Consider the following 11,294-nt stretch of genomic DNA (forward strand, 5'->3'; position numbering starts at 1 on the left):
AACTAGAAAATGGACCCCTCAAAGATGTTATCAAAAAGCTTGATTTCTGTTGTCGGTACGTTGATGATACTTTCATTACTGTCGATGAGGACATTGAAAAAGAAAAACTACTTGAACTGTTTAACAAAAAACACCCAGCAATTAAATTTACATGTGAATAGGAACCAGATAATAAACTAAATTTCCTTGACGTTTTGTTAAACAAAAAAGCAAACGGTTCTATCAGTAGAAGTGTGGTTAGGAAAAGTTCTTCTTCAAGTTAGTACACACACTTCTTAAGCTTTGTACCCCTTCACTATAAAAGAAACTTAGTCAAATGTCTGGCAAATAGAGCTAGGAAGATATACTCGGTCGATTCAATTAACAAGAAGTTAGAGGTCATACATAATATGTTGATTGAAAGGGGTTATCCACAAGGTTTCCCGAAGAAACACTTGAGTGTAACAAATAAGAAAATAGAGATATAAACAGCTACTAAGAAACCTCTCTTCCTGAAACTGCAATTCAACAGCGATTTAGTTGGTGATGTACTACGTAATAGATTGACTAGAGCAGTGAAGAGAACGTTTAATTCAGCCGACATCTGTCTATCGTACTCGAGCCGATCTATGGTTATTCCTCAACTAAAGGATAAGTTACCTGGTTATGCCACTTCTATGTGTATCTATAAATTCAGCTGCTCCTGTGGAGAAAGCTATATTGGGCACACTACGAGACAACTGAACCAAAGAGTTAGTGAACACCTCTCTTGGTGGTTAGGAAAAGGTATTGTCAAGTCAATACGGAGCTCGGTTCTTTAACAAGTGATTGATAGCGGTCATATAGTTGATAGAAATTAGTTATTTAAAGTTATTTATCGTATTCCTACTAGTTTTCCTTATGGGGTTCGATCTCATCTCTTAGACAGAATCCAATCTCTCTCTTGACCTTAAGAAATGATTTTGTTTATTATTATTTTCTATACTCTTTCTTCGTTTATCTTTCTTCACACCCTGCCACCCTTTTCTCTTCTCAAATATTCACTTCACGGTCCAATTATCTGAACACTTCCTTCTTATTACGTAATCTTATAATTTTTATGAATGTTATTTCAGTGTTTATATTCTTTTTTCTAGTCATTGACCTATTTCCCTTATTATGTAACATTGATTCAAGCCTTTATTATTGCTTATCACAACTAGTACACCTGTCACATTACACTATCAATTTGTACTTTTCACTTATTATTAATTTTGATTATGTAATCTATCCCATCGTTATCATTGACTCATAAACTACCTTGATTGGTTTAATAATTTCCTATATGCATATAAATATTACTGTATTATTAGAGTGAAGCCTGATGAGGATCTAATCGAAAACAATATATTGTTCACTTATATATGTTGTTCTAAATCCATTCTGTCTATTTCAATTTTTAGCTTATAATTTCTTGTTGCAAAAGTTAGAGTCTACTTGAAATTAATGGTAATTGTCAGGCTCTTCGACTGGTTCACTTAGGATACCGAGATTATGAACAGACATTCATCTATTATAATCATACTTACTACGGTAATATTCACCATTATTGGATGAATATGTTTGTATTCAGTGTAAACCAGTTAAACAACTAAACATGAAAATAAGAGATGACCTTCGAATATCCGTTTCACTCTGTATGGACACTTTGGTCGAGATTCAGTACCATAGCATTGCCTTATCATTTCGTTCACATACACAAAACGAATGATTGATTAATCTAACAATAAATGAATTCATATCAGAAGTGGTTGGGATCATGGGTTAATTAAAGTCTAGAGGTTAGGCGTTCACGCGCGAGATCGATAAATCCTGGTTTCGGATCTTGCAGGCGGGATAGTGGATGCGCACTACTGAGGAGTCCCAAAATAGGACGAGTCGGCCTTCCAGTACATCCAGGTTTTCCATAGTGGTCTAGCTTTAATTCATTCATGATCTCAACTATTAAAGTAAATGAATTGCTATATACGAAGTAAATGTATGTATATAATCTGAAAATTCTGTAAAAATATTAAAAACCAAAAATCCTCCGATAAGAAATGGAAACTATGAGTCCATTATATTTAGATTTTAGGCATAATCAATATGTATCTTTCTTCCACATGCTGGTTTATACTCCGAACTCGTCATGTTTGAAATGTGACTAGGCAATTATTGTGATAACAAATATTATAATGATATGTATAGTCAATGATTTTAGTGACGACAACATAAAGATCACGATTTTTTACTTTATTTGAGACACTTTTTAGCACATTTATATTCGAGATCTGTTGTTTTACTGTATCAATTGTGGTACTCATACAAACTACCACTCTGTTATCTATAATTCTACTTGATTGGCTCCGACGGTTATATCCTATCGAAGATATAAATACGGGTAACTTCCAGGACCTATTAATGGACTATTATTCTATATATATATTCTTATTGTTTAACTATTAAGTAATTAGATTGTGTATATCTATATTCATCTTATTATAAGCTTCATTTTGAACTATGAATTATTACTGTACGATTTACTGTTCCCAAATTATATTCCGTTTATTGATTATTGTCTCCTACATTCACAGCCACATTTGGCTTGATCTGGTACAAATATTATTTTCTATTTTATGGTGTGATGCGGTCTGTCTGTCTGGTATATAAACCGAGTATACTTGAAATAAACGATTCGCATAGATTCGCATAACAGAAGCTGTAATTGGTGTTCTGGATTCAAGTGGACGGGCTAGGCGGATTAAGTATCAATAAGGACACTAGACTGCTCATACCCGTTGAACATCATTGATTTGGCACAGTGTTAAGATTAGACAAGTCGTATTTCGATTGATGGATAATTCACGTGATAAAAAGCCGGACATAAACTCACAACAATTGGCGACGGCCTTTTATACAGTCACAACAGACAGATTCCCGTACTAGCATACGGCCTACGTTATTTTTTAAATTCATAACACTGACCTGTGATTGAAAATTATAATAGTGTCATAACGTCCTTTTAAACCATTCTTCATTATTTTGGACTTTTGAATTGAATAATATTATCAGATTTATCTTTCTCATTACGCTGTTGGAGCTATCACCATGCCGAGGAACTTTCGTTAATCAAATGAACTCATTTGTGTTTGTTTTCTTAGAACAATTGTTATCATTGTGTTATTTAATATTCTATTTTTTTGTTTATAAGTGTTATATGTTACCGTTTTGCTTTACACATAAATATACACTTTGGTTTGTAGTGTTAATCTATTTTTTTAGTATATTATGAGTGTGGCAAGTGCTACTTATTGCGACAAACATAAGTAGTATGTAACAGCAATCGGAAGTGGAATACCTAGCTGCAGCAGAAGGCTAAGAAGATAGAGTTGAAGAGAACACAACAAGAAAATAGAAAGAAATTGTGAACTGGGAGAAGTATGTAGAATATGAAGGACAGATGATGGAAATTTGCAAATGAAGTATTTTGCGTATGGTTCTCATATTTTAATAAGATATTATGTAATTGTATGACAAGTGGTGCATTGAGTTGCGCTCAACTCAGTTCTCGATCCTTAAGTCAGTAACCTACGCATCGTTATATCATGAATCATGAATAAACTCATTAATCCGTGTTGCACCACAATGCCAAGGTTGGAACAATGTTATCAATTAGATTTAAAAATTATATCTTAATTAATCTTAGATATGAGGATGTAAATGATCTCAAAATTCCAACTCACCAAACTGATTTGTATTTCTTCAGGGAAATAAGTAGTTTCATCATCTCATTAGCTGAAATGTTTGTCGTTCAGTCAAAGAATAGTGATTTCGAAGAACATTTTGGGTAAGTACTGGAAAACTATGAATCAATTGAACCTAGATTTTAGAAATATTCAGAATGTTTCTTTATTTTGTATGTCGATATGCACTGTAAACACTAGATACCTAACTTCTTGATTTGGAAACGTCACTAAGCAAGTATTATGATGAAAGTAAGGTTTAAATAGCGTTAGTTATGAAAGATATACTTCTAAGGTGGCCTGTTTAAATATCTGGGCTACCTGTTCCTGCCTTCTACATATTTCAACAGGTTATCTGTTTCCTTGTTTGTTTTAACAGATCATTATGTCGATTAATTGTATAACCTACTCAGATACTTTTGTGAAATGTTTACTACCTTTCATTGTACAAGTTACAATAACGTACAATTGGAAACAGCGTGATGGTTGACAATATGCATTGAAGAGAATGAATATTATTCAGATGTCAACTTCTGAAATGTTAATATCTAACTGGTGATCACTCAATATTTATCAGGAGGATCAAAATAATATAAGTAATGGAAATTTATTGATTTAAAATTTTGATCTATCAGATTGGTCTGAGGTTTTTTCAAGGAAATAACTAGTTTGATCAAACTTTGATTAGGTTCTCGAATAATCTTAAATCGATTCAGTGATCGAAAAAGTCATAATGATATTTATTTATTTAAACACATAAATATTGGTACAAGGAGGCATCAGATATATATGCGCCACACAAATCTCATTTGATTTGTGTGAGAGCTGTGACACTGCCCAGGTGCCCAAACCGAAACAGGTGGTTTTATGAGGGGGCCACATTCGGAGCCTTCGACATAAAGATCTGGTCCACAAGGCAGTGGAGCATTGTAAGGAGATGCAGTCCCATGATAGCCGGTGACCAACGATTGATTCATACGCCATTTGTTCCCTCAAGATACTTGGGCCGATGTGCACCATTGGTTTGGAATCAGGGTTTTCCAACTCCCCTAGATGGACTTTCCGTGTCCACCAACCCGGTTAAAGCGTCAGACATTCGCTTTTCGTCTTCTCAATTTCGTAAACCACAACCCCGCCACGAGAAGGCAGTGAGTAGTGTTATGACTTGACGTTGGCTGTTGCCCAATCGTTATGTCTTTTTATTTTTTTATTTTTTTTAATATTTTTATTTTTTTAATCATTATTAGGTTTATTCAATATTATATTTTTGGTACAATATAGAATTCTCAGCACAAAGTACTTCAATAAGTTTCGGTTTCTTACTTCTTCGTCCTTCCCGACGATAAATATTGAGTGATCGCCAGTCAGAAGTTAGCAGCCCAGTCAATCGACATCTGGATAATGTACATTCTTCTCGCTGCATATTGCCAGCAACCACGATATCTCTAATTAAGCCTTCTGTAACCTTTACAGCGAAAGGTCTTACACTTTTCAGAAACGCACGAAATTAGATAACTTGTTGAAATATCTGGATGACAGGAACAGGTAGCCCAGATGTTTAAACAGGCCGCCATGTAAAGGTCGTTGCTGATTTGTTATGACCTTACGGATTAAAAAAGGACGTAATTTACGTAAATTATTCACCAATAGAATACGACTTCTACGACCTTCACACTGCGACAATGACGTTCGATTAGTACGAGTAATCTAGCGTCCTTATTGGCCCTTATCCGCCTAACCCGTCCACTTGAGTCCAGAACACCAATTGCAGCTACTGTAATGCGAATCGTTTATTTCAAGCATACTTTGTTTATATAGCAGACAGGCAGACCACACCACACCATAAAATAGAAAATAATATTTGTACAAAATCAAGCCAAATGTGGCTGGGAGCGTGGGAGACAACAATCAATAAACTGAGTATAACGTAGGAACAGTAAATCATATAATAATAATCAATAGGTCAAAATGAAGCTTGTAATAAGATGAATATAGACATAGATAATCCAGTTACTGAATAGTTATACCATAGGAATATAAATAGAATAATAGTCCAATAATAGGTCCTGGGAGTTAACTGTACTTATGTCTTCGCTACTATATAACAAGTAGGACTTCCCTGTTAGGGGCTGTATACGCCTGGCCATGTGAGAGCATTTGGAGAGGGAGAGCGAACTCTTTCCACTCTCGGCAGTACCAGGGCATCTATCAGACAGGTCTAATGTTTTTTTTTCAAGGAAATAACTAGTTTGAACAAAACTTTGATTAGGTTCTCAAATAATCTTGAATCGATTTACTGATCGAAAAAGTTGTAATGATATTTAATTAAATATGAACCATTCAAATATAAAAAAAACAATCTTAGTGATAAATGTAAATCAAGCTAAAAAAGAATTCAGCGCGAAGAAAATGTTCTTTTCGATGAAATCATTTACTTTAGTTGTATATTCGTATAATATAGTGATATGGAAAATATATGTCTATAGGAGGCTGGAAAAGATTACATCATAAGTTCATTCAATAATAAATAACAAATGAGGTTATGTACTAATCAAGGGGTAATGAAGAAAATAATTTTATAGGTCAGATACAGGAGTATTTAATTAATTGTGGACATATCGCTCCAAAAGGACTCTTTGTTTAAAGCAATCTACAGAGTCAAATGAACAGGATCAAAGGCGGATCGAATTAATATTTTATGCAATTCTGAGGGATTGATAATCCATGAACTGAAGCCTGAACTTTGCATGCAGAAACAATTCTTCCAACCTCTCATTTTTCCTTGGCCCTAATTACCTTAATGGATATGTTTTTGGTTGTTATTGATTTTTTTTTTCTGCACTTCTATTTAATTATTATCGAATATTTTTTGAAATTATTGTTTTGTATTTTTAACTCCAATCAGTTATTATTATTACCTTATACTCAGTAGCTGAGTAGATAACGCGATGGCATTTGAAGCGAACGGTATTTGGTTCGAGTCCCAGAGTGAACAACAACTCTCAGATGCATGTACATCTAACTGATGAGTCCCACATAGGACGAAATGTGCGTCAAACTGGATTCCACTGTTAGTTGCTATCCATCTTTGCTTATATTATTATGACCATTGTGTTTGTCGATTTCCTTGATATCTGTCAATTAGACTATTATTTGACCTATAAAATTATTTTCTTCATTACCCCTTGATTAGTACATAACCTCATTTGTTATTTATTATTGAATGAACTTATGATGTAATCTTTTCCAGCCTCCTATAGACATATATTTTCCATATAACTATATTATACGAATATACAACTAAAGTAAATGATATCATCGAAAAGAACATTTTCTTCGCGCTGAATTCTCTTTAGGTCTTATTCAATGACATTATGAGTTATTTTAATTATCTAAACCAAGCTAAATGTAGAATAATTATTTGATTCACATTCGATCTCATATGAGCAGAATATTTAGTGCATCATGTTGTTAAGCTGATCAGGTAATCTATTGTTGGATGTTGTAGAAATTATTGAATTTGAAGTTAAACTTCATGAATTGATTTTGATTAGATAACTTATATTAACCTGAAATCACTGGGGAGCTAATTTCATCATAATATAGGAATCCTTGGATGTGTATATTTGCTACCACTTCATGCATCGAACCTATAAGTATCAGATATCATAAGAAAGCATCTAATAGTCAGAACACCAAGATAGCATCCAGTAACATACAATTTTAACATAAATCAGTCTATGATATTAGATGATCATCATGAATTTCTGTCAGTGTAATTTATCTTACCTTCAAGGTGATTATAGTTCACTAGTTATAACTTCTTTACAGAACTCCGATAATTAACTCTCAAAGTTAATGTGTATGGTTTACATACCAAAATAAACTTCAGTCATGAGGATATTTGTATCAATAAATTGAACTTAACTGACATGTCATTAAGAAGATAGGGAGAAGGGTTATTAAAATTTCGTTAACAAATTTAAATCACAACTCTAATCAGTAATTTAGCTACAACGTAGGACCAGGCACATATATGCATCGGTCCAAGTTGCAATACCTCATTAGCACAACAAGATGAACACTGGATTCATAGAAGTAGTTAATTTAGTGGTGGTAATATATAAAAGAAAGATTGTATATAAGGATATAGTAAAGGAAGAAGGAAAGATATGAAGCCATTTTTTAATCTCATATTTTAAGGGAAGACAGAGAGTGTATACACCTACGCCATTGTGATCGATTCTGAGCCATATCACACAGAGTCTCTAAGCATTGGTTACGATAGTCACTCAGACCCCAACGAAATAGTCTGCATCTACTAACAAGTTAGTGACTTCAAGCTTTAATGCCACGTTTTGGTTTAGCCGCCCCTAACTCTCTTCCAACCGTCCCCAATACTAGTCATCATAGCGCGTTATGGGAATCAGTGTTCAGACATACGTAACACGTGGTCCAATCAACTCTAATAGAAATATATTTAAGCAATAACACTGAATAATTCAGCTACCTAAAGAGATATATTTTTTTATCTTTACCATATAATACATAATATGAAAATATTGAATTTAGAAACACATAACAATCACATAGTTTCTGAAGTTTCTTAGATTATAATATGGTAGAGTAGCTGTTACATATAACGATCTCTTTGTTACTGGTTGCATTCAAATAACACACTTTGATTAAAAATTAACAGTGTTATCTGATTATCATGAATACAGTTTGTGGTAATACACCGTGATCGATAGATTGTCCTGTTTGTTTTTATTGTAGACGCTTATTTTAACAGAAGAACATTTGGAAAACATCCAAGTGCGTCAGTGAAACAGATAAGAAATATGAGATTATGTGCTCTGGTGCGAGACTGGTGGGTCCTGGGTTCGAATCTTGCGAGGCGTGGTCGTGGACGCGCACTACTGAGGAGCACCACAATAGGACAAAATGGCCGTCCAGTGCTTCCAGGTTTTCCTTTGTGGTCTAGCTTCAATTGACTCATGCTTTCAACTGTGAAGATTATGTTCCAAAAAAGGTTATAATAACTACTTTCAGCTTTTCTATACTTTGAAATATCACATCTCAACACTTTTCGACATACAATCTAAGTACAGGAAAAACATCATTTTACATCTTTTGTTGGGATACAATGAACAGTGAGTTTTTGACATACACGAACTTCAACTATTTTACATATTGACTTGTAGTGTCTATTCCAATGTCAAGCCCCTCATGGGTTATTCTAGCTTCCGAAAAGACCAATTTATTCATTCTTTTTAAGTCACATTTTGACCTTGTTAATTATCCGCTTATTAACCCTGAATGTATTTATATGAGCGTATTTGTGTGCATTGCATACCCTATTCATCACATGTCTGTAACTTAGTTTGGTCTGACTGTAAATATTTGGCCGCGTTTGATCAAACTTAGTTGGCTCACTCGCCTTCGATGCTTCGTTTCGCTTCTTATTCTGAATGTCTTCTTGGATAAACGTGAGCTTGAAATAAAATCATCCAACATAAACTGTATTCGGCTTCTTATTAACGCCCTCACACGAACAGGGTTAGCCTAGGTAACATGCAAAGTAAAATGGAAGATTTATATTCATAACATCTTTGTATGAACGGATTGAGGTCAGATACTGAGTAAAAAGCTTCTCAATTTATTTCATGATCATCTTTACATGACTACCATTTAACATAAATAAGTAAACAATCTTTGTTAACATGTTGGTTTAAGAAGTCCTATGTTTGGATAATGTATTCAAATGATCTTAATCACTATATGTTATTGTAATCGATATTCTGATCAATACCCTCCCTAATTCCGTTGCTTCATTCGTCGGTATTTTCGTCGCTTAATTTTTTTTATCCACATCTATCCAACTCTTATTATTCTTAGAAAAGTACATATAAAGGGACAGTATTGTTTTCAATTAGATCATCAGGGTTTACTATAAAATACTGGAATAGCTATATGTATAAATAAAAATATTAAACGGAAGAGGGTTTTGTGGAGATTTTAGTAATTCCATATAGTTGAGATCATGAGTCAATTAAGGCTAGACCACCATGGAGAACCTGGAAGCACTGGACGGCCGCTTCGGTATATCGTGGGACTCCTCAGCATAGTGAGATTCGAACCCAGGACCTATCAGTTTCGTGCGCGAGCACTTAACCGATAGACCACTGAGACATCCCACAATAGGACGTAATGGCCGTCCAGTGCTTCCAGGTTTTCCATAGTGGTCTAGCTTCAATTGACTCGTGATCTCAACCATATGAAAAAAATATCAAACCATTCAAAGAAATTCATGAGTCAATGATCATAATGATCTAGATTGTATAACTACATATAACAGGTAAAAATTACAAGTTGATATTAAGTAGTCAAGTATGTAGTAGTGATCAGAATAACCAGTTAATGATAGTTCTAATCAATAGTTGAACATTGGAAACAGGGTCATACTTGGGTAAGCAGGCCTTGAGATAATAATCATTATTGCTGGTAATGATAATAATAATGTTATTATTATTATTATTGTTACTATTATTATTCAGAATCACCTTATTACTTACTTACCAACGCCTGTTACCCCTCGTCGACGAGCATAGGCCGCTCACCAGCATTCTCCATCCAACTATGTCCTGAGCAATCCTTTCCAGTTCTTTCCAGTTAACATTCATTCTTTTCATATCTGCTTCTATTTCCCGGCCTAATGTGTTCTTTGGCCTTCCTCTTTTCCGCTTCCCTTCTGGATTCCAAGTTAGGACTTGCCTTGTTATGCACATTGATGTACTATTGATATACCATTCAGAAACACATTATTGGTACATTATTATTGTGAAGAAAACGTTTCTGTGATTCTTGCATAACATTCTCCGTGTTTAAATATGTTCTATATTATTTAAGAAAAACGTGTTGGGGATGATCTAGAATATTCCTCAAAAAAACCTAGAGGAGCCTTGAAAACCCTAGGAAACGTTTTATTCAAACATCATTAGAGACAAGTATCTCAGAAACATCGACAAAGCGAAGAGTTACGTGTCACATTTCTGATTGGATGAAAACCTATCTTGATACTATGTTTAATAGGGTTTCAGGACCTTCAGAAGCCCAAGGTCATTTGAAATGCTGTAAATACCCTGAATTTTCTGTACATACGCGAACCTTAGAGTAAAGCATTCTTTTACATATTTCGCTTCTTTTCTTTCATGCTCAAGCTGTTGTGTGTAGTCAACATATGATTCTTAGAAGAGCTTCGGAAACCGATTCAATCGTACAATCAGATGATTCACCAGAAAAAAGCCACAAAAGAATAATAAGAAATAAGAATAGAATAAGAAGAGACTGCAATATGTGTAACACAAAAAGAATTAAGAATATATCATTATTGTAATAAGATTTGATACTACAATATAAGAGAGCTTATGTACTAATAGTTTTGAATGATACAATGAAAGTACTTTTTTAATGAATTATATAGAATTATCATCAGGCATCGAATTATAAGGGTCATATACACGTGATGATGAAAATTTTTTAAAATAAGAAACT

Source organism: Schistosoma mansoni (assembly GCF_000237925.1).
Source record: "Schistosoma mansoni, WGS project CABG00000000 data, supercontig 0132, strain Puerto Rico, whole genome shotgun sequence".
Taxonomy (NCBI): Eukaryota; Metazoa; Platyhelminthes; class Trematoda; order Strigeidida; family Schistosomatidae; genus Schistosoma; species Schistosoma mansoni.